The sequence below is a fragment of the Microcebus murinus genome, chromosome X (genome assembly GCF_040939455.1).
Source record: "Microcebus murinus isolate Inina chromosome X, M.murinus_Inina_mat1.0, whole genome shotgun sequence".
NCBI classification, from domain to species: Eukaryota; Metazoa; Chordata; class Mammalia; order Primates; family Cheirogaleidae; genus Microcebus; species Microcebus murinus.
Genome location: NC_134136.1, coordinates 116,991,903 through 117,018,011, shown reverse-complemented (window position 1 = coordinate 117,018,011; position 26,109 = coordinate 116,991,903).

Sequence of the window (26,109 nt, the reverse complement as noted above, 5' to 3'; positions counted from 1 at the left end):
TTATTCTAAACGTAGAAAATTACTTCCCGGGCTTTCCATGAAAAGGCTTATTGAATTGAGTTGCTATTAGAATAAGTACACCACTGGAAATTCTCATTAATTTCCACCTGATAAGATGGATCTTTTCAATTAGAAAGATCCTTACATTTATTAAAAGATTTTAGAGATCTCTCATTCCAAACAATTGCCTTACTTGTATTTATGGGAGGATCAATTTTAGAAAAGGCATATACTACCGTATTTCCCCCAAAATAAGAAAGGGTCTTATATTTATTTTTCTTCAAGAAGACACCCTAGGGCTTATTTACAGGGGATGCGTTATTTTTTTTAAGTACAGTACAACAATCTACATTTATTTAAATATAGTTAAGTCATCGTCTTCTGGAACATCATCATAACTCTCCAAACCCCGAATTCCATCCTGAATTTCTTGCGGCTCTATTTCCTTTAGAACCATTGGCCCCAATTTCTCATGTGGAGCAATAGAGCTCTCCTGGGGCAGGTGAGAAGGGCTGCTCGTCTTCTTTACCGCTTCACGACGAAATGCATGGGTTGTGCAGATGCGCTGCGTAGCCACGCCCATCACTAGGGCTTATTTTCCGGGTAGGGCTTCTATTGCGCAAATGCTTAGAAATCCTGCTAGGGCTTATTTTATGGGTAGGTCTTATTTCCAGGGAAACACGGTAGTATAATAGTGGCTAGCCTTAGAAATTCTCTTGACAAAATTTAAAAGCAAATATCTAACCTAAAACAAAGTTAAAATCCTTTGTATACGCAAACTGCCTGCTTTGGATTCCCTACAGGATTTATTTAAAAAATACACTTCATCCTGTAGTCTAGTGATTAGAATTTCACACTTTCATCACCATGGCCAGGTTTGATTCCTAATGAGGGAACCAATCCCTGCAGATCTAATTTCTTTAACTCTGGAAAAGAAACATTTATTAAAATAATTAGTTTTATATTTGTGTGACTCTTGGCCTTTTGTGGTACCCATTTGTAATTGATCCTTTTCCCTTCTGTGGACAGCTTTTGATTTTCTGTATTCTTCTGTCTGTGGGGCACAAGAGGCTTTCAAGCCTTTGTGCATAGATGGTCAACTGAGAAGCTGAGATGCTAGAGAATATAGCTGGACAGAAATGTGGGTTTTACCCTCTTTGTGGCTAGCAAAACTTTCCTTTCTTTGAGCTGTCATTGGAGTAATTCTGAACCTTATAGCATTGCTTTGCCCCTCTTTGGAGATACCTCCTGCATCCTTGGTTAAGTCACAATCTTGGCTAAGCCTTGTTGGTTTGATCAGTCATTTAAAAGGGTAGCTTTGGTTTAAAATAAAGAAAGGAGGAACAAATTTAAAAGCCAGAAATACTGACTTTTTGTCCTGGTCAAATTCTGATAATGAGAGATTTGAAAAGATTTTTTTAAAAGAGCTCTGTAGTCAAAATTCAGCTTAATTAAAAGCTGATATTCAGGCTATAATATTTTTGAAAAAAAAACTTTCTGCTTTTTCTCTTTTGGATCCTGTTGCTAAGAATTTTTTTCAGTCAACTGAAATCCCTTTTTAATTATATGTTTGGTCTCTCTCTTTTTTTTTTTTTTCCATCTTTGTTGCTATAATTTTTATTGAGAAAAATGTAAAACTTCATTGGCCTTTTGTAAAGCTTAAAATCTCCTCAAACTGGCTCAAGACTTGTTCCCCCATTTGCTTCTACTCTTCCTTCTTTTTTGTTACCTTTGATACCACATGAAGAGATCTAGAAGGCACTTCTAGTGAGTCTGAGACCCCTTGAGAAACAAACAAAAAAGTTCTATAGACTCCCTTTTTAAGGTCTTCTGTTTTCCTCATAAAACTCCAGGAGTTATGGGCAGGTTCCTCTTAGGTTTAAAGCTTGGCCACTTTTTGCATTGTGTTACCTGATCTCTTTGACTTTGGGGATACCAAAGGTTACTTTGTACTGTGAGAGAGCACTTGACCTTTTTGTATTCAATGCCTGGTGGGCCACTGGTGAGGGCTGCAGTGGTGGCTTACAACAGGTACAGTGAATGGTTATTATTGTAGGAGGCTACTTGTTTCTTTGCATATTTAGATAAGAAAGAAAGATACAGTCTGAACACTTGGAGGCTTTGGAAACACTCACCACTGAGGAATAAGATTCCCATGGGGGATCGGCTGATCACAGAGTAGACTGATTGGCATTGGGGTGCCTACCCACCTTGGAGGAATGTCCTTATAGTGAGGTGCACTGGGGAAGTATTATGTGACTTGGTCCCGTGGTGTTTTCCTCTTCTTGAGGACCCAGGATTCAGTGTAAAAATGGGATCCTTGATTTCTGGGGTCTAGATTTTCTGTCTTCTAACTGTGTCTTCTTTACTCGCATTTACATATTAGGCCCTGAAAGCTGCAAATGCTTCCTTGGCCCTATTTATTTATGGGCTCTACCCTGAGCACAGAGGTCCAGTTAGAAAACAAAGACTAAATTAGAAGCTACCTATCTAAATGAAATTGGTCTCCTTGTAAAATCCTGTGGTAAATTCCCATAATTTTGTGTTACCTTGCCATCCATTTTTAATTTTAATCTAGCTAATGCAACCAAGCCACTCTTTAAAAAACTTTCATTCTGTCTCTGTGCCTTGAAATGTAAATTTGCTATCTCATTTTCTGTAAAACTCAGTAAGGGCTTTGGCCATGTGGGACAGGCAAGCTAACTCATTCCATTTACAGAGGCACAATTTAATATTGCTGTCCTTTTAAACTAGTGAGTTTCATCTGTTTCATGGCTAAAATTTTAAAATCAAAAATATAAAATCTTTATTTGTGTCTGTATTTTTATGTACAGATGTGTACACTTGCCTATTTGCATATTGTCTACACGGTACCAGATTGACTTATAAATAAATGAGCACATATAAATTAAATAACAAGTCAAGTTTTTCAAGTTCACATGACTTTAGTAATCTTTGGTTATATTTCTACAGATGTGTTGTTGTTAATATGTGTTCCAAAATTGTATGAGATTCTTAAAAATCTGGTATGTCTTAGTATATGCAATAAATTGTTTTATTCTGATGCTTTGAGGATGGAAGTTGATTAGGAAAAAGACTGATCTCATATTTTTGTTTGTGAGGTTCCCATACAGGGTTTGTGACATTACGGTTAGTAAAGAATGTGGCCAATCACTATTCTTGCTGCACTTTATGCACATAATCAGGCCAAGTATAATAAGACTAAAACTTATTTTGCAAATAAGTTGATCCTACTATGATTTATCTTTGGTAAAAATGAAGCCTAGAGAGAGAAAAATTATGTTTCAGGAGAAAACTATAGTATATCTATAGTAACTATAGTATATCTATAGTATAAACTATAGTATATTTTTAGCCCTGTCCATTGTTTTTGAGTTTTTATTATTTGCCTACAATTTGGACTGAATCCTGAATTCTTTCTTGGCTACAAGTCTCCAAAGTAACATTTCCAAATTTTCCTCCATCTTTTTCTGACTTGGATTCACTGAAATTAAAACTGCCTTTTCCTGAGGCCCTGAAAACTGAAGCTAGTCAACTTGGTTTTGAAGAAAAATCATCACAACAGCTTATATTTTGACAAACTTTACCCAAAAACTACAATCCAGGAAAATATGTCAGGTTGCCACTGGTCTTCTCAGTTGACTACCCTCAATATTCTAGAACGAATAACTTATAGTCTGCTTCAGATGTTGACCTTTGTTTTTCTTCTGTTTCCATAGAGATGCCTCTTATTAAAGATCTGTTTACCTATGTAATACATAGAGGCCTAGCTTTGAGAGCCCATCTGCAATGCCATCTTCTCAAATGAGATACAACTGTTTAGTTAGACTGGTCTATTTGCAAAAATGAGAGAATGGTTTGATAGGATCCTTTTCCATTCAGCTACTGGCTCGATTGTTTTTTCTCCACAATCACCAACTAAGTTTTTAGTGTATGGATACTTCTAGTTTCAGACAGGGAAATGTTGGGGCTCAGAAACTGATACACCAAAATATAGCACTTTAACATGCTAAATTGAACAAGAAGCTCAAAGTTTCTGTGACCTTCCTGCTTCCTATTTCTCAGTCCTCTGTCTTTCCCAAAGCACAGGATGAAGTTGTTTTCTGAAGTTCCCTTATCTGTCTAACGTTCAGACCCACCAAATAAGACAGCAATTACCTCTGGTCCCTTCCCTGCATTTCTATTAGCTGAACTCATTCTCACAGGAAGAAAAACTGAAGCCTATCCACACCTGCACAGACTTGTCACAAACTATTGTCTGCTCTGTCACTGTATGTTCTTTAAGCCCATTGAATTCCATAAAAATTATTCACTAACCTAAAATCATCCACACTTACACATCTCCCTTTCCCCTAAGAAGAAGTATATATAAGCATCTGTACCCCATTATGTGGTGAGGTAATCACTGGCTTTTCTCCCCAGGCACATTAATAAATTTGGGTGCTTTTTTACCTGTTAATCTGCCTTTTCTCAGTTGATTTTCAGCAAAACTTTAGAGGATAAAGAGGAAGTTTTCTCTTGGCCCCTACAATGTTTTAGTCACTTGGCCAAACCTAGCAGCATAAGAGATTGGGAAATATAAAGTTTTGACTAGATTTATTATCTCCTCCAATCAAATCAAGGATTTTTAACCAAAAGAGAAAGGTAAAGTGGATATAAGAAACTAGCAATCTGACCCAGTATAGCCAGCTTCTTTCCCATGCACCATCCTCCATTTGAGATGACGTATGCTCCTAAGAATATATGCTTTCATTGTTATGACAGAATTGAAATAGAAGAAACTGCCTCTAGCTCCGTGATATCTAGTTACTCAGTGGATACCTGAATCTAGTTACAAAACCTATAAAAGTTTATTTTTTCATATTTTTCCAAATGAAAAAGAGATGGCAAGTAATAAGAGATTTTTTTTTAAGTTTTCAGTTTTGTTACTTTTTTTGTTCACCCCCAAACAAAAAAATATAAAGTTAAGCCAGATTTGAATCAAAAGTATCTACATTCTCCTTCCCACTGTAACACCTACCTCTCAAAAAAAAAAAAAAACTTACTCTGCAAAGAGAGAATAATAGAGACTAAATGCCAGCTGTGTCAATTGATAATTCAAAGCGATAAAATGAAAGGAGACCCCAATATTACCCTAGCTTAGATGATATATCAGATTAAGTGCCAAGCCCTTCCCTAGGTATCTATACCAAGACAGGCTGCTGTAAGAGGATTTCAAAAGTGCTGGCTCTAAACAGGAACAAAGATCTGTCTTTCTGAGGAGTTTGTTCACATATTTCACCTCTTTTCTTAATATGTTCATAATGGTAAGCAAGCTGTGATGGAGTTGCTCTTTAAAAACAATGATTCATAATTTATTTCTCATAGCTTCCTTTGCAATAAAGCCTGAGCCCTAGGCAAAATCAGTATAAGGCCAGCATGCGTAGGGGGTAGTCACCAACTAAGTGTAATTTGCAGGTGATTATAGAACTCACCACTACTTAAGAGTATTTACCACAAGAAAAGTGATCATTTTAATGATTTCAGAGCTCTTTAATATACCAGCTCCCCCTAAGAAAACTGTTTTAATCTAGGCTTATTAGTCATCTCCACCTGAATATGAGTTAATTGCATCATATACTTTATGCTTCATACACAAATGAAAAGTAGTCTCAGGGCATAAGGCTTTGAAGGGAGTGGCAAGGTGAACATTGAATAAGGAATAGGCAGGAATATAGAGTGCAGAGGATTTTTAAAGGAAAAATAGAGGAGTAGAAATGGTAGAGTTGCATTGGGTACCCCACTGCAGTGGTATGAGGCATGTTAACTGCTTTAGGAAGCTATAGGCAAGTGTAAGGTTGCTAAGCATTTGGAGGGAAAGAAAAGATGACTCTGTTGAAGAAAAGAAGGAGAGAGAGAGAAGTTAAATATGAAGTTTTAAAAAAATAATTATATTAATTTGACTTTTTTCTCTCTCACCCTACATAGCATCTATCAACAAATCTCATAATCTCTATTTTAAAATATACACAGAATCCTGGAATCCAACTACTTCACCCTATTTCCATCACTACCACCCTAGTCTCCTGGTTTACTGCATTAGCCTCCTCATTGGTCTCTCTGTTTCCACTATTGTCCCCTTATCATGAATTTGCCACAAAGCAAACAAAAGGTCCTTCAAAAAAAAAAAAGTCAGATCGTGCCACTCTGCTCAAAACTCTCCAGTGGCTTCTCTTCACCCGCAGAAGAAAATTCTAACCATGGTCTCTGAGTTTAGCCCCTGGATCTTCTTGACTTCACCTCCCAATTCTCTTTCCCTGGCTGTTCTAGTCCAGACACTCAGGCCTCCTTGTACCTGTTACGTATTAATGGCTCCAATCTTCTGGGCCTTTGCATTTATGACTTCCTCTCTCTAGAATGCTAGGATTTCTCCATTAGAAACCCCCATTCACTCACTTCCTCACTTGATATAAATCTCTGCTTATAGGTCACATTGTTGGTGGACTTTCCCTAAATAGTTGATCTAAAAAGGCTCTAGCACCCTGCTATATAACACTCCATCTTTATACCCTGCCACATTTTCTCTCAATAGCACTTATCACAACTAAACACACACACACATACATGCATATACACACACATCTCAATGGAAGGCTTCTTTCTTGAGAACAAATTCTTCATCTGTTTTATTCTCTGCTATATAGAGAGCACCTAGAAGAGTGCCTGGCATGTACTAGTGGCTCAATAAATATTTGTTGAATGACTGCGTGAATTGCATGAGCTCTCATGAAGGTTCTGGGAAATCTTAGACAAAATAAATGGAGCAATTCTTACCATGTTTCCCCGAAAATAAGACCTATTCATAAAATAAGCCCTAGCAGGATTTCTAAGCATTTGCACAATATAAGCCCTACCTCAAAAATAAGACCTAGTGATGGGTGTGGCTATGCAGTGTATCTGCACAACCCATGCATTTCATCGGGGAGCAGTAAAGAAGATGAGCAGCCCTTCTTATCTGCCCCATCGTGACAACTACTATCCCAGAGGTGACTGGAAAAGGGCGGGAAGACTTACCACCAAGGTCAGCTCTCCCTGTCAGGTCTCGGCCATCCTGTGCGTGCTGCAAGCTGAGGCTTTGAGGGGAAAGTAACACATCCCCTGAAAATAAGCCCTAGGGGGTCTTCTTGAGGAAAAATAAATATAAGACCCTGTCTTATTTTCAGGGAAACACAATACTACAAATGGAGAGTAAATGCTCAATATCTTCTCCAACGAGAATCTGAAAGTTTTTATTCTTACACCAGAGTTGATGCTGCTTTGCTGAATCTCTGACATAAATGTCTCCGTGGTGTATTTATACTATTGACTATCATAGATTATTTGAGAAATACTTCCATTAAGTTACCTATAATCTTCCCTGGGACAATTATTAAATGTGCTTGTTAACATTAAATTTATCTTCCTGTTAAACGTTTTGCTTTGGCTGGAATCATTTTGAATATACAAAGAGTCAGACATTTGTGCCACACAAATCCCATTTCAACCTCATTAATAAAGAAAAACAATTTGCATTTGTATATGATATACTTTTAATTTGTGGAGTTCTGAAGTTTCCTAGATATTTAATATGATTTTGACGCATTTAAGCTCATAGTTAATCTTTATAACTGAACATTCTCCCAGCTTGATTAATATTTTCATTTAAGTGTAGTCTTAGTTTAAATCCTACTTTGACCAATCTTGTGATGAGTTTGTTATATGTCGACTTGCCCAGTCTGAACTGAAGATTTCCCAGAATTCATTCTATTGTTTGGCTTGATTACGGTAGGCCACAGGGGAGATTCTTGAGAAATTTGAAGGCCTGGAAGGGAAGCAGTGGCCATTTTGTAGCTCATACATGCTGTTGCTGATCTATAGGTTCTTTTCATTGGTGTGAGGCAGCAGCTGGGCGTGCAACTGCTCTACCCTTCCCTGATCTTCCTTCAGCTTCTCAGACTTCTAGGCTAGGTCTGTATGTTTAGCTTTGTGACAAATGGCCCCAATTCTGTTGGATACCTCCACTTCTAAAGTTAGAGGCAATAAGAACTGACACAGATTTTAATCCTTCCCTGTAGGGTTCCAGGTCAGGTTTCTTGGTTCCAACCTGTTTGTGATCATCCCTTTCTCACTGTCAGTCTTGTGGACTTGAAGCTTTAGCATTATATGTGAGAAAATAGGCTGACAGAGACTGCCTAACCACCTCCCACAATCAAAGAAGGCTAGTTCTATGTAAAAAAATCTCTCTTAAATAGATATAGAGACATAGATATAGAGATATAGATGATAGAGATAGACACACCAGTACATTTCAACTGGGGACAATATTGCCCTTCAGGGGACATTTGGCAATATCTGAAGAAATTTTTGGTTGTCACAGCTCAATAAAGTGTGGGAAGGTTTTGCTACTGGCATCTAGTGAGTAGAGGCCAGGGATGCTGCTAAAGAACCCCACCCTTACCCTCCCTAAGAAAGAATTATCCAGCTCAATATTAATAGTGGCACTATATAGAAACTCTAAGATTAATATAAATATAGATATAGATAGATCCTAGTGGTACTGCTTCTCTGATTAAACTCTAACTGATACAGATTTTGGTACAAAAAATTGTTCCAGAGTGATAGAATCTTAAATATGAGTTCTTTGATTTGACTTTGAGTCTTCTGAAAATGGTTCTTTAATATGATTAGATTTAAAAGCACTAATGAATTTATTTCCAGTGGTAAAGAGGTCACTGGTAGTCAATGGCATGATGTGGGAATAGAAATACACAAAATATCATCACTGGATATTCTTTTTTTTTTTGAGACAGAGTCTCGCTTTGTTGCCCAGGCTAGAGTGAGTGCCGTCGCGTCAGCCTAGCTCACAGCAACCTCAAACTCCTGGGCTCAAGCAATCCTGCTGCCTCAGCCTCCCGAGTAGCTGGGACTACAGGCATGCCCAGCTAATTTTTTCTATATATATTAGTTGGCCAATTAATTTCTTTCTATTTAGAGTAGAAATGGGGTCTCGCTCTTGTTTGGGGCTGGTTTCGAACTCCTGATCTTGAGCAATCCACCCGCCTCGGCCTCCCAGAGTGCTAGGGTTACAGGTGTGAGCCACCATGCCCAGCCGACTAGATATTCTTAATCAAATACTTATAAAAGCAAGGTTCTGGATGGCAATGTATTTGATGCCTCAGAACATCTTAGTCAAGCCAAGGAGTATAATGGGATTGGCTGGTTGCTCCTAACTATGCTGGAGAAAATAGGGAAAGGATTTGAATTCCCAGCTTAGTGTCCATGTAAAGGACCTGAAAATTTCTATTTCTTACCTGAAAGAAATTCTAATCTTCCCTATGTGGCCACAAAGCTCTGAAAACCAAACTTAGGGCCTCTCCCTTCCAGTGGCTGAATTATGCAAACTGATTTCTCGGCCTTGCAGCATCTGTATGAATAAATTTAGGACATTGATTGGGAAAGAATGAGATCCTAAAACTGGAGTGGGATCAAATGTATGGATTCTGATAAATTGGGACCTCTGACACCTGAGTTCTGCTCAGCCTTCTTTCTTAGTAGAAGCAGCCCTTCCACCTGTGCCTGAGAAGGTTAACCCTCCTTCGCTTAAAAAAAACCTGTAATAGCCTTCTCTGAAATAGTTGATTTATAAGGCATTGCTGATCCTCTTTAAGACCAATCACCACCCCATCTCTTTGCTTCTAGACCTATAACTAGACTCAAGTCCCAGCAGTCCTGGAAGAGTGAAGTACAAAGTATGACACATGAGGGACTACTATGCACACAAAAGAATGGCATGATTTTGTCAATTTATATAATCAGATACCTCAGTAATATGCATGGAAATCAATCTTAAAGATATAGGGTCAAGGTGAAAGGAAAATAAAGTTGTACCTCATCTTAACTTGATTATATCTGCATAAATACAAATAAAGTTGTACCATGCAGAATTTGTTGATATGGCCTGTATTAATCAGCTTGGGCTGCCATAACAAACCACCATGGGCAGAGTGGCTTAAATAACAGAAATTTATTTTCTCACAGTTCTTGAGTTTTGAAGTCCAAGATCAAGGTGCCAGCAGGCTTAGTTTTGGGGAAGGGCTCTCTTCCTGACTTGCAGATGGCTACCTTCTCCCTGTATCCTCACATGGCCTTTCTTCTGTACATGTATGTGGGTAGAGAGAAAGAGCTGTCTTATGTTTTTACATTTTTAAATAAGAATATTAGTCCTTGGCACTTTGAATGAGACAATCAAAAAAAAAAAGAATGCTAGTCCTATGGGATTAGGACCCCACCATTAGGACCTCATTTAACCTTAATTATCCCTTTAAAGGTGGTATCTCCAAATTCAGTCACATTGAGGGTTAGGGATTCAATATATAAAGAACTAAGTTTATGGACTAATTCAGTCTATAACAGGGCCAATAAGCAAATATTCTGGATTCAGTGTTTTAGTTTGAGGGGCTTGTAGTGGCTCAAATAGTTCATTTGGTTGATTGGCTGAAACATGGATTCAAAGCTAATCTACAGTAAATGAAAGTAAAATGCCAGAACTGTCTTGGTATGCTTTAGAGGAAGGTATTCAAAGGCTGAGAGGGTTCTGAGAACACACTTTTTACTGTGGCTATGAGAAATAAATCTGAGGGGAACTCTGGCATCCTTGGTGAGCTAGCTTTGTGCAGGCTGTTTATTATAGATCAGAAATTACAATGGGAACTGCTACCATAAAACTAGGATCCCTAAATGCAATGAGAATGATAGAATTTTAGGATGACAGGGCCAAGTGGCAGCATTTAACTGCTTTTGTGAGTTGATTTGTATTCCCTATAAAGATATTTTGAAGTCCTAATGCCTGGTACCTGTGAGTGTGACCTTATTTGAAAATAGGGTTATGCAGATATAATCAAGTTAAGATGAGGTCATAATAAATTACAGTGCCCCCTAATCCAATGACTGGTCTTTTTATAAGAAGAAAATTTGGACTCAGAGACACAGCGAGAATGCCATGTCATGACAGAGGCAGTTTAAAGTGATGTGGCTATAAGCCAAAAAGAATGCCAAGGATTGCCAGCAACTACCAGAGGCTAAGAGAGAGATATGGAAAAGATTCCAGAAAGAACCAACTTTGCTAACACCTTAATTTCAAATTTCTATCCTCCAGACTGTGATAGAATACATTTTTTGTTGTTTTAAGCCACCCAGTTTGTGGTACTTTGTTATGAAAGCCCTAAGAAACTAATACAAAATTACCAAAGACAAGATGGATGTGATTACCATAATTGCTAGCAGAATCAAAGCAGTGATTGAAATAGTCTGATTCACAGATATATTTATGTTGGCTGGTTGATCATGGTGTCCCTGAAAAAGAAATAGATGGGCAGTTTACCAAATTCTTACTTGATCTATATAGGCAGAACAGATCTAGGCTTAGTGAATAGAATTCTAACTTGAAACTCCAAAATATCATGGCCCCTCAAACAACTCCCAGATTTGTGCCAGTTCACAAACATAAAATCCCTGGAATGAATGGGAGATCAGATCTCCTTGAGGAAAGAGCCTTCTACACTGCCACAAATTGATTCTATTAATCTTCTACAAGCCTTCCCCAAAGGACCATGCAGACATTTACTACTTACTGGAGTGATTGTACATTTGGGAACGGGAAACAATCAGTCTTTGGGAGAATTATTAACAGTAATTCCTGGAAACCCAAAATGTCACCATTGTCCACACAGTCAGAGTATAAGCTTATGGAGGTCAAGAGTCAGGTGATAATGGAGTTTCAGTTCAGGTCCATCTCAAAGTGGTCCCACTGGGTACCCATACCCATCATGAGTCTATTTATCTGTTTTTGAAGTGCATTATTAGAATAGACATACTCAGTAACTGGCAGAATCACCACATTGGTTCTCTGACATATATAGAGGGGGCTATTGTGGAAGGAAAGGCCAGGTGGAGGCCACTAGATCTGCCTCCAACTATAAAAATAGTAAACCAAAACCAACACCACATTTTGGAGATATGCAGAGATTCATACCACCATCAAGGCCTTAAGTGTGGGTGGGACCTGTGACTTGTTTCTGGGCAATAGAATATGGAATAGGAGATGAGATATCATTCACCTAATTTGGTTATGGTATAACAAAAATAATGGGATGTCATTCTCATGATCAGTTTACTTTATGCAAGATTCTGTCTTAGCTGTCTGAGTTACTCTCACGACCTTGAAGAAGTAATCTGCCACATTGTGAATTGCCTATGGAAAATGTCACATGGTAGGAAATAGCAGGTGACCTCAGGATGACCTCCAGCTGACAAAAAGCTGGATCCCTCAATCATATAGACTTAACAAAACGAATTCTGCCAACTACTCTAGTGAGCTTGGAAGTAGATTCTTTCAGTGAAACCTCCAGATGAGAATGTAAACTGTCCAGCATCTTGATTACATCCTTATGAGACCCTGAACAGAGAAGCCAGGTAAGCTGAGCCTGGACCCCTGACCCATGGAAAGTCTGAAATAATAAATGTGTTTTGTTTTTAAGTCATTATAGGAAGCTAATACATACTTCAAGGCATTTGAAAATCCAAAACTGCCTTATGAGAAGCTGAGCAAAATATTATGTCCGAAAAGCAAAAAAGCTAAGCAGATGGTGGTGGCTGAGAAGCTGAAAAGTTGAAGAGGGCTCTGGCAACTTCATAGGTTTGGGGGAGGGATTAAAGTTCAAAGCCTGTGAAGAAAGAAGGACCTTGCTAAATATCATAGCCTTTAAGTTGGGATCCCCAAAGACCTCTAATTTAAGAATAATTCTGAATGGCAAATACTCCACCTTTCAGAATGAGTGAAATCCAGCTTTGAAATAGCTCAATACCTGATTGGTAAAAGTGATATGCTCCTACCAAAACTGCCTTACAGAAACAAAGACAAATCTTCACTGGAGGAAGCAAACAATCCAGATCTTCAAATTACCACTACATTTTTTTAAACAGTGATCACATACAATCAAAATCAGTCAGATATGCAGATAAATAAGGAGAAAAATTAAACAGTAGAAACATACCTTCAGGATAATCAGATGTTGGAATTATCAAACACTCTTTTAAAATAACTGTTGTTAATATGTTCATAGATTTCAGTAAAGAATTGGAAATAAAAAATAAATAATCCAATGAAATTCCTTTTTAAATTTTTTATTTCAGAGTATTATGGGAGTACAAATGCTTTGGTTACATAAATTGCCTTTGCACAATCCTACAAGTGTGCCCATCCCCCAGATACTGTGCACTGCATCCATTAAGTGTAGATTTACACATCCCCAACTCCCAATTCACACCTGCCTGATACCCTATGAATGTTATTTCCCATATGTGCACATTCATGTTGATCAATGATTAAGAATACCAATTTAATGGTGAGTACATGTGGTGTTTGTTTTTCCATTCTTATGATATACTTCACTTAGAAGAATAGGCTCCAGCTCCCTCCAGGATAAAACAATAAATAGTTCATCATTTTTTTCATGGCTGAGTAGTACTCCATATTATAGAATACCACATTTTGTTAATCTCTAATGTATTGATAGACACTTGGGCTGTTTCCACATCTTTGAAATTGTGAATTGTGCTGCTACAAACATTAGAGTGCAGGTGTCTTTTATATAGAATGCTTTTTTTTTCCCTTTGGGTAGATTCCCAGTAATGGGATTGCTGAATCAAATGATAGTCCTACTTTCAGCTCTTTGAGGTATCTCAATGTCCCTCTACCTTGAGATATGTCCTGCTTTGCTGGAGTCACTGGGCAAACAGCACCAGGGAGGTACAAAAGGCAGCGAGCTCACAATCCAAGCTCCCCTCAGACTGCTGCAGGACTCCAAAAGGAAAGGTCTGAGTCCCTTTCCATGTGGAAATCTCTGTTTGGTTGCTGAATTCTCTCTCTTGGCTGCTGTGGGTGGGGTAAGGGAAGGGGAGAAAAGAATCTTGGTGGGGAGGAAATTCTACCTTCTGGCCATCTCTAACCCTTTCCAGGAGGCAGTCTGCCCAGAATAACCAGGCTTTGGAGTCACACAGATCAGCTGGGACCCACTAGACCCCTGTGGCTCTTGCTGTCTGGGCCAGAGTTGGGAAATATCTATGTGGGGATGAGCAAGATGGAACTTGAGGAGGTTGGGTGCTATGACTCACACCTGTAATACGAGCACTCCAGGAGGCTGAGGTGGGAGGATAGCTCCAGGTCAGGAGTTCAAGACCAGCCTAAGCAAAAGAGAAACCCTGTCTCTACTAAAAATAGAAAGAAATTAGCCAGACAACTAAAAATATATAGAAAATATTAGCTGGGCATGGTGGCACATGCCTGTAGTCCCGGCTACTCAAGAGGCTGAGGCAGAAGGATCGCTTGAGCCCAGGAGTTTGAGGTTGCTGTGAGCTAGGCTGATGCCACAGCACTCTAGCCTGGGCAACAGAGTGAGACTTTGTCTCCAAAAAAAAAAAAAAAAAAGATGGAATCTGAAGAGTTGAGGCCTCCTGGGGAGGCCAAAGGCATCTGGTAGGTAAAGAGCAGACAGAGCCTGCCATCTGGCTCAGGTCTGTAGGACAGGAGGCACCCTAGGGGTTCCTGAGAGCCTGGTGCCCTGTCCACAAGAAGCTCTCCACTCACTGGTGGCAGTAGTCTCTGGGCTCGCATTAACAGGTCTCTCCAGCAGCTCAGGAGCACACAAACAGTCTGAGATGTGAGGGAAGAGAATGTTAACCAATCCACCTACCCTTCTCTTTGTTCTCAGAGCCTCTTGAGGCTTAATCCCCTCTAATACCTTACTCCTTCCATTTATGCTCCTCAGCTTCTTCCTGTGAAGTCTCCTATAGGTTCAGGCACCCTTCCTGTGGACCCTCTTACAATCTATGTTTGTCTGTCTGTTTGTTTTTTCTCTTTCATGTAAAACTTCTCCTTACAGAGACACTCTGGGTGGTGGTATCTTTGGCCCACCATCTTGCTCTGATCTCATGAAAACTTTATAATATAAAAGTTATAATATCTGAAATTAATAATACAATAAATACATTTAAAAGATTAGATATAGCTAATGAAAGAATTATAAAACTGGAACTTAGTTCAAAATAGTATGCTCAAAAGTGAGGCATGAAGAGACAAAAGGATAGAAAACACAAAAGAAAAAAAAGAGTGTGAAATATATATTGTATAAATGTTGCACATTGAAAATGTATGACATATATAAAATTTGCATCACAGAAGGAGAGGGGATGTAAGCATATTTAAAGAGACAATAGCCGAACATTTTTCAAAACTGATGACATATACCAATCCACAGACTTGAAAAGTACTAGAACCACCAGTCACATACACATAAATAACACTACATGTAGACACATCATAGTAAAACTACTGAGAATCAAAGACAAAAAGAAAATCTTGACAGCAACCAGAGGGAAATAAATTTGTCTTCAACTTAGAAATACTATAACATGTGACAGACTTCTAAACAGAGATAATGGAGGCCAGAAAACAATGAAAAGGAATCTTCAAAAAGGTGTAATAACCTAGAAACTAACCTAGAATTCTATGCCCACCAAAAATGTCCTTCAAAAGTAAAGCAAAAATGAATTAAGAAAGACAAAACCTAAGAAAATTAAGCACCAATATGACCACATAAGAGAATTATTAAAGAGAGTTCTTCATGTAAAAGGAAAATTATCCCAGATAGAAACACAGACAGGTCAGAAGGAATTAAGAGTTTAAAAAACAAGGTGAACGTGTAATTTTAAATAAATATATACTGTATTAAACTGTAATGATAATTTATAAGACTGTATATATACATTTAGAATTAAAATATGTTTTAATAGTACCAAAAAATAAAGGAAGGGGTGCTTTGGTCAGCTATGCTACAGAAACAAACAATCTACCAAATTTCAATAGTTTATCATAAGAATTATTTTTTTCTCTCACAGTTTATGTTGGTTGCAGTAGCTCTGGGCTGACTTTAGTTCCTCTCCATATATTGTCTGCATTTAAAAATCCAGCCAGTAGAAGTAGCCACTATTTGAGACGTACTATTTTCATGGCAGAACAAAAAGAGAAATAGCAAAATTATCCAATGGTTCTAAAGCAGAAGCTGGGACATCACATTATTAACTTCTATTTACACTCCTTTGGCCAAGATAAGTCATACAACCAAGACTTTTGTCAATGGGTCAAGAAAACTAACAACAGAACCCAAGTGCCCATCAATACATGAGTGGATTAATAAAATGTGGTATATGTATACCATGGAGTACTATTCAGCTATAAGAAACAACGGTGATATAGCACCTCTTGTATTTTTCCTAGATAGAGCTGGAACCCATTCTACTAAGCGAAGTATCCCAAGAATGGAAAAACAAGCACCGCATGTACACACTATCAAATTGTTATTAACTGATCAACATTTAAGTGCACATATTGTAATAACATTCATTGAATGTCAGGCATGTGGGAGGGGGGAGGAAGAGATGGGTAAATATGCACCTAATGGGTTATGTGCGCACCATCTGGGGGATGGACACCCTTGAAGCTCTGACTTGGGTGCAGCAAGGACAATATATGTAACCTAAACATTGTACCCCCGTAATATGTTGAACTAAATAAAGAAAGAAAGAAAAGAAAACTAACAATAGGGAGGCACATTACATTATGTGACATTAGACAGAATTATATAATCTTCTACCAGAATACAGAGATTTAAAAATATATACATTTCCAAATCTGAAAAACAAGAATACGATCTATTAATACCACAAAGAATAAATGAAATTTGTGTGTTCTAAGGTCCTTGCATTTTCCAGTATGTGAGAAAACATTTAACTTATATTACAATCTAATGAATAAAGGATTCATGTTTTAATCTCTAGGGTAATCTTGAAAAGAAGAGAAAAATGTACAAGTAATAAGCTAATAGATGGTGAACGGACTAATAAACTAATGGGAAATAAAGTAATAGAGGGGAAATGAAATAGTAAAAGGATATTTAATAAGCGCAAACAAATGAAGAAAAGAGAATATCAAATATATGAAACATGTATTAATAGAAAAGCAAAAGACAAATATTTAAGTAATCGCATTAAATATAAATGGCTTGAGACAAAAATATACAACGGGGAAAAGAATCTCTCTTCAGGGTGCTGGGGGAAAAGAATCTCTCTTCAGGGTGCTGGGAAAACTGGTTAGCGACATGCAAAAGAGTGAAACAGTATCCCTACCTCTCACCTCTCACAAAAATTCACTCAAGATGGATAACAGACTTGAACCTAAGGCATGAAACCTTAAGAATTCTAGAAGAATATGTTGGGGAAATCCTATCAGACATTGGTCTAGGCAGAGAATTTTTGAGGAAGACTCCCAAGGCTATCACCGCAGCATCAAAAATAAGGCCGGGCGCAGTGGCTCACGCTTGTAATCCTAGCACTCTGGGAGGCCGAGGCGGGCGGATTGCTCAAGGTCAGGAGTTCAAAACCAGCCTGAGCGAGACCCCGTCTCTACTATAAAAATAGAAAGAAATCAATTGGCCAACTAATATATATATATATAAAAAAAATTAGCCGGGCATGGTGGCTCGTGCCTGTAGTCCCAGCAACTCGGGAGGCTGAGGCAGTAGGATTGCTTGAGCCCAGGAGTTTGAGGTTGCTGTGAGCTAGGCTGACGCCACGGCACTCACACTAGCCTAGGCAAGAAAGCGAGACTCTGTCTCAAAAAAAAAAAAAATAAAAAAAAAAAATAAAAAAAAAAAAATAAACACATGGGATCTGATCAAATTGAAAAGTTTCTGCACAGCCAAGGAAACTATCATTAGAGCAAATAGACAACCCACAGAGTGGGAGAAAATATTTGCTCTCTACACTTCTGATAGAGGTCTAATAACAAGAATCTATCTAGAACTTAAAAGATTTAACAAGAAAAATATCAAACAACCCCATCAAGAAATGGGCAATGGAAATGAACAGAAACTTCTTCAAAGAAGACAGAATAATGGCCAGCAAACATATAAGAAAATGCTCAACATCTCTAATCATCAGAGAATGCAAATCAAAACCACAATGAGATACCACCTAACCCCAGTGAGAATGGCCTATATCAAGAAAGCCCAAAACAACAAATGCTGGCGAGGATGTGGAGAGACAGGCACACTCTTACACTGCTGGTGGGACTGTAAATTAGTGCAACCTTTCTGGAAAAGAATTTGGAGATATCTCAAACAGCTAGAAATAGAAATACCATTTGATCCAGCAATAACATTGTTGGGTATCTACCCAAAAGAGCATAAGACATTCTATTACAAAGACATCTGCACCTGAATGTTTTTGGCAGCACAATTCACGATTGCACAGACATGGAAACAACCCAAGTGCCCATCAATTCACCAGTGGATAATTAAAATGTGGTATATGCTCGCAATGGAATATTACTCAATTCTAACAAATGACGGCAAGCTTGCACTGTTTATGCTATCCTGGATTAAGTTTAAGCCCATTATCCAAAATGAGGTGACACAAGATCTGAAAAATGGGCTCCATATCTACTTGCCATCAAATTGGTACTGACTGACTAAAACTATATTGCTCAAATAGTGGTAGTACCAGGGATTCGGGGTGGGGAGGCCACATCTTAAGGATGTGGCGAGCATTGTGGAGGGGAAGGGAATACCTGTAACCCTTCTTAGGGAGAGGCAAAGATATACAATGTAACCAAAATGTCAAAAAAAAAATCTTTTATCAAGTGGTGGGCAGGTGGGGGGGGGGAAGGGGGTATACTTACATAATGGGTGTGGTGTGCACCAACTGGGGGTTGGACACGTTTGAAGTGCTGGCACAGAGGGGAGGAGGGGTGGCAGAGGCAATATATGTAACCCCAACAATATTTGTACCCCCATAATATAATGAAATAAAAGGAGGAAAAAATATATATAAATGGCTTTAATATTCCAGAGATTATCAAACTGTTAAAAAAAAACAGAGCTCAAATATATTCTGCTTATAAGATACACATTTTTAATATCAGAATAGAAAAATTTTAAAGTGAAAGGTTTAAATATAACCATACAATAATTTATCACAATGACTTTGCTGTATCTGGACTAATAGCAGATAAAGTAAACTAAGACAAAAATCATTTCTAGAAAAAGATATTTTATAATGATGTAAAATTTAGTCCATCAGAAAGATATAACAATTTTGGATTTGTATGTTTCTAATAACATACTCCTCAAATCTACAAAGCAAAAGGTGACAGGATAAAATGAAAGCAATAGCCAAATTCAAAAGCATTTTGGTAAATTTCAATTCGACTTCCTCAGTTACTGAAAAGCCAAGTTAATGAATTCAAATCTATGGACTCACCGGCATATTTTCTGCTTTTTCTATCAGTTATTTTGAGTTCAACATGTAACAATTAGTTTTACCTTATTGAGGTATGGCATTTTCTTCTGTATCTTTGTATAATTATGTATATTTGATGAAATGAGTGAGGACAAGTAAACCAAACCCTGCTAATACTAACAAAATTTTCTCTATTTTTCCTTGCATTTCTTATACTCCCTGTTTTATGAATGATAACACAATAATATCTGGTATATAAGTATTCATAAATGTTAGATCTCCATTATAAATTGAATATGTATCAGTTAGGAATTATGCTTGATTGTGACTAACAGAGATACTCTTCCAAATTGTAGTTTAAGAATGATAAAAGTTTTATTCTTAGGAAAGCCAAGACTAGTAAGCGTGCTCTTTAAATTTATTAATAGCTGATCCAATTTCAAAACAAAGATAAAAGTCAAAGAAAAGCGAGTTGATCAATGAGTAGAAATAACAAAGAAAGGGAAAACATAATAAAAAAGTAAATGAAAAACATGTATTACAGCAAGCATGACTTAAAGGCTAAGAAGTAAAAACAAATTAGCCTATAATTTCAAAAAATGTACAAGCATCAAAATCTTATTTAAAAAAAGATATAAACCAGGAGATTACAAAATAAGCTGTAAATGGAAAAAATATGAGAAATAAAAAAATATGAATAGTAAATGAAAATATTTACAGAGATAAATGTCACATTGGATATAGCCATAAACAGAATAAATAATATTTGAGCCCACAATTAGGGATACAGAAGTTAAGCTACAAAATACTTACATAAAATGAAAATTAAAAGAAATGATATACAAGATTATTATAAAAAGATAGTTGATATGGAATTTAGGGTAACAGAAAAGATGGAAAAAAGCATTCAAAGAATTAATACAAGAAAGTGTTTTTGAAATAAAAGTCTTGACTTTGAAGATCAAATTGAGCTGAGTGTTTCCTAAGAAAAGTAACTGGTAAAGTTATTAATATTTGAAGATTATGAAAAAAGTATTCTAAGGGAATCTTGGAGAAAAAGCAATTAACATACAAAAGGGAGAATAATTGTGCTACCTCGAGATTTTTCTACAGAATACTACTTACCAAGATAACTGGAAGAATTCAGTGAAATAATACAACTATGCTAGTCCGTGGATGGGCATCAGGACATTCATAAACTTTCTGAAACTATATTCAAAATATTGTTTGTGCACATGTGTAAATTTTGCTAGCACACAATGACTTTTTACCCAATTTACAAAGAGATGACAAATAAATTAAAAATCACAGCCATAAATCATGTCCCCTCAGTGGAGGACTTACTTTATCTTTCTGGAAGTCCATGGAAAAAGTTTATTGTGTCTGTGAGTTTGTTGTAAGATTATTTCTTAGCATGTGGGTTTTTATTCAATTATATTTAAAATGAATAAGAATAACATATTCTATATCATATGGATGACCATCTTATAATTAAACATTATTTCAACATGCATGTTTGCACTTGTGTTTAGGTGACCACACTGCATAAAAGGATGATGAAGTGACAGCATTTAAGTTTTAATATGCTGGCTAGCACATCTCTTTGCCCTTGTTAGCCTCCCCTAATGCCATATATGAAAACTTTTAGCACCTACTATTGTGCAAACAATGATTTCCTTAAACACTTATGAGGAAAAAAGCCCATAGACTTTTGTTTTAAAACAGCATTAGTCTATGAAAGTATTCAATTCTGACTTAAGTTACTTACATAAGAGTCTGATGTGCTACCCTGAAAACTACTGTGTGCTTTGGAGCAATATTTTACTTTAATTGTTTTGGGCTCATGGAAAAAGACAAAGGCAGAATTAATATATGAATGGTTCATTCACATGATGAAAAGACTAAATGATATCTGTAAAATAAAAGGTCTTAAAATTATTTAAACAGAGAAAACTGAGAATCAAGTCATCCTATGGCATACTATAACTCTCTATATATTATATCAATGGTGAGCAGTAGTTTAGCTTCAGCAAAAATTTATCTTCTATATAAAATTAATATTGCATATTTAAATTTTATTAATTGTGTGACGTGATAAATTCAACTTTTAAATTAGATTGTATAGTTGTAAAAGGAATAATAGCATAAGAGTTCATCCCTAGATTTACATATATACATATTTCCAGGCCATTATAATTTTCAAAAGAGTTTCTGTCATCACTGTAGGTCAGCACAAAATTTCTTTTACCTTTATAAGTATAAAAAAATACCACAGAACATAATTTATCCAAACTGACTTTGCTGTAGGCAGGCTGCTGTCATTCTATAGTTAAGTGAGACCACCAATCTGCCTCAAAGCATTGAAGATTAATAGTTATGCTTCAGCAAAACAACAAACTACAACATGCCCCAGTCTATCAGTGTTATTCCCAAATAAGACTATTGTTCATTTGTTGGTCAAAATTCAAAACAAATAAATTCCCTAATTCCATGTTTACTTAGTAGAAATTAATAAATGCATGAAAAGTTACTGTCTTCCATATTTTGTTTTATCCTGAGTTCCCTAAAAAACAAGCATGCAGGCCTGATACACAGCTTACATGCTTGCTTTTAGGAGAGGGTGCAATCTTAGTGAACTAAGAATGAGAGAAAAGGAGATTTTAGTCAAGAAAGAAGCAAAAGCCAATACAAAGTGATGCATTACCAAGACAATCACAGGCATATAGGAAACCTGGCTGATTGATTGGTCACATAGAATATCTTCATAAAGGATGTGTGGAAACCCTTCTTCTCTGAAAAATCTGGTTGTGTTAGAAAGAGAGAAAGGGCATTTATCTTCCAGTTTCTTTCTGTCTCTTGTCTCATTGGTCAAAGTCTGCCCCAGGGGTATTAACACCCCACCTGACCCCACTAAACAGTCACTAGAGAAGGCAGAGCCTCTGTGAGTTCAGATGATTAGATCTAACTCTTAGAACCACTACGGGGTAATCATAATGGTGGCCATGCTGCAGCACAGAACTTGTCCCTAGAAGAAGGGGAGACAATCTATGGGACCAAGAGATAAGGAGCCTGTGCTGGAATAGAACCCATGCCTCCAATATCTGGGTACCACTGAACCCAGGGTAAAAAGAAAGAAAGGAGCTACTTTACATAACGGGAAGGAGAGAAGGAAAAAAGATTGGCAGGGAGGTGGTAAGTGGAGCTAAGTGCCAATGTATCTATTTGTAATAAAATATGGATGCCATTCAAGTCCACTAATCAGGAAATTCTCAGCATACAACATGAAAAACCAAATTAAATCAGAAAGCTGTATTTTGAGCATGAGATCACAACAGGGAGTTTTATTTGTACATGTTTAAGCCTGAAGGACACTAGGCTCTGACTTATTCTTAGGCCAGGGTATCTCTAGCCATAGAACCATCTATTTTAGCATCTCTGAATCTTCTTTCTATTATTCACCAACCCTCACACCTTGGTCTTAGGATTTGCTTTGGCCAGTGGAATACAGTTAAAATGATGTTATGTTAGTTTTGAGACTAGGCCATCAATAGGACTTGCATGCTTGTGCCTGACCTCTTGAAACATTGCCCAACAGCCTGCTGCATTCTGAGACACCACACAGAGGAGAGATCCACTTTGCAATATGAGGTTACCTGAGAAAAGCCAACCCCCAGGCAACCCAGTGACTGATCACAAATGCATTAATGATTCCAGCAGAGACAAGAAGAACTGTTCAGATGAGCATAACCTAACCTACCAATCCTGTAAATTGTTTGCTCATTAAGTCATTGCTGTTTGAAGCCACAAAGGCTTGGGGTATTTTTTCTCATGGCAAAAGCTAACTGGTATGTTTGGTATCTGAAGAGTTAGGTTATTTTCCCTTTCGCAGTTGATAATCAATTTTCAAGGTTATGATGTTAAATTTAAATGTTGGCTTCTCCACCAAATATATATAAAATAAGTTGAAATAATGTATGTTTAAAGGGACTACCAGCCACCAAGAATTTCAAGTGGTATTTTAATGTGTTCAATCACTGTAGATAAAAATTTCCTTTCCCTAATTATACTTTTACTTTACAGCAGAGAAGAATTACTTAATACACAGAAAAATCTTTATGTTTTTTGAGAATTCCAAAGGATTGTACTTCTTGCAAAACATACAATCCCTTTCTCTTCCTTCAACACCTATACAAGTGTTTTGGAGGGATACAAAAAAACATTGACACATTTCATGAATAAAATGCCAACCCTTAATTCTAATCCCCTGACCATACAAATTAGGATACTTGGAAACTCTTCATTGTCATTTAAGTTGTACCTGATTTGGCAAGTTCAATTGAACTAAGAGTCCTACATATGAAACAGTTAGGCCAAACTTGCTTTACTGACAACTAATATATTAATCATAACCAACACATTATACTGTTGCAATACAATTTTAGTTCAGAACTGCTAATATTGTTGAATTACCTCAGAAATAAATAGGATGTTTCCTCCATAAACTACCTATTAACTACCCTTTAGGGAAGATGTAACAAGAAAGAATAGCAACAAAGGAGTAGAATATCTGATTTGTGGGATCAACCTACATTGCTTCCTAGTGGAGCTCTGAGAATTAATGTTTGTAAAAATTCACAAATTCAGAAAGGAAAATACATGATATATGTGATGATTATGATTAGTTTGAAAGAAACATATTATCTATACTCTTTAGAAATAAGATCAGAAAAGAGCTTTTATTTCCAGTCCTATGAAGAACAAAGACTCTACACATAGTGAGAAAAGAAGCATAAGGTACTTTCTATAAATACATTTATTTATTGTCCCTTTGTTATATGTCTTCTGGGTCAGCTTTAAATTGTGAGAATGATAACATATGTCCATGAACAAATGGGAAGGGTTAATGTCAGCCCATATAATTTTCTTTATTAAATTGGTACCAAGCATTCCATTTAAAAGCACATGTCCTCACAACTGGCGAGAGTTCAATTGTGCACCTTGAGATCAGTATATTATATGCCAACTACAGTGAAAATAAAGGAATAGCTATCTTCTAGATAGAAAAAATCAATTAACTGAGCAGCCTGCAATTCTTAGCCATTATGAATCTTTCCACATAGCCTCAGCAGGGTTCTTTTAGAAATGTGTACTTTCACAAACAGTTATTTCAACCTCCTCAGCAAATGGCATGCAATAGTGCAGTGAAAAAAAAAATCAAGAAAACAAAGATTTTTCTATACTTCAATAGTTATTGATATATTTTTATGGAAGATGAAAAGGTAATCCTTTAGAAACAAACAGATCTTTTTCTAATAAGTAGCTATTACTAGGAAAAAAAGCTATTTTCTGGAATGTACGTTGACTTTTAAAAATAGCTAGTGTATGTGTGTGTGTGTGTGTGTGTGTGCATGTGTGTGTGTGTGGAGAGAGGGAGAGAGAAAGAGAGATTTTCTTTGTTTTTTTCTAAAGAGAGCTAAATAATTATTTTATCACACGTTAGTGGTAAATAGAGGCTTTTAAAGCTTAAACATGACTTCATCCAAATAATTTTGCACACTAAAAAAGAATGTTGCTTTTAAGAATAGATGTAAAACGTTATTATAATAGCATAATCTTTTGCAAGGTACCTCACAATCAGAGTAGCCTCATCCTTGCAAAAGGGCAAAAACAGAATATAAACTCAAAGAAGAGCTTAAGGAGCAATTCAAATAGTGAGATATTAAATGATGGTAGACTAAAATTTTTGACTAGTAACCTTGTGAGGTTGAAGATACCCAGTTAATGAAGAGTATAATTTTTTTAACAATTGAAATGTATGTCAAATTCATTCAATAAATATTAGTGAATGACTACTATGTACCAAACACTTTTCTAGGCACTGAGAATATTGTGGGGACACGATTAAGCTCCTGCCCTTATAGAGATTACATTCTAGAAGAGAGAAATAGGCAGTAAATAAATGAACACGTAAATAAACAAAATAAATTAAAATAGGGATGCAGAAAGTATAACAGGGTAATATGATAATGACTGAAGCAGGCTCAGGGTAAGGATTGGCTACTTTAAATTTCCTGTTGAAACAAAACTGTGGTGAGGTGATATTTGGCTTGTGGCCTGAATGATGTGAAAGGGCCAACCATTTGAAAATCTGGAGCTGAGAGTTCTAGGTAGAGGGAATAACAAATGCTAAAGCTCAAAGTTTAGAGCAAACTTAGCATGATCAAAGGTCAGAAAGGCCTGTGTGGCCAGAATTTGGTGAGCTAAAACTGGTTCATGTTGGGCTTTAGATAGTATGACAAGGAATTGGGATTTTATTTTAAGTACATTGGAAATTCATGGAAGGGGTTCAGCTGAGGATAAACAGAATATGACTTATGTTTTTAAAAAAGCAATCTGATAGTTGCATTAGGAACAGAAATAAAAGTAATAAGTCCAGTTAGGAGGTTGTTAGAGTAGAGTAGAGGAGAGAAGATGGTGACTTGTTCTAGAGTAGTATCTGTAGAGGGTGTTTGTACTAAAAATAGAAAAAATAGATAGATTTGGGGTATTTTGTGGGAGTAGACTTGATATGGTGTTTAAGGAGAAGGAGGTATCAGCGATGACTTTTGGATCTCTGGTTTATACCATTCCATAAGAGAGGAAAAACTGAAAGTAGATCAAATTTGGGGCGGTAGGATTTTGAGATCTGAGTGCTGTGTTGAATTTGTTGAATTTGAG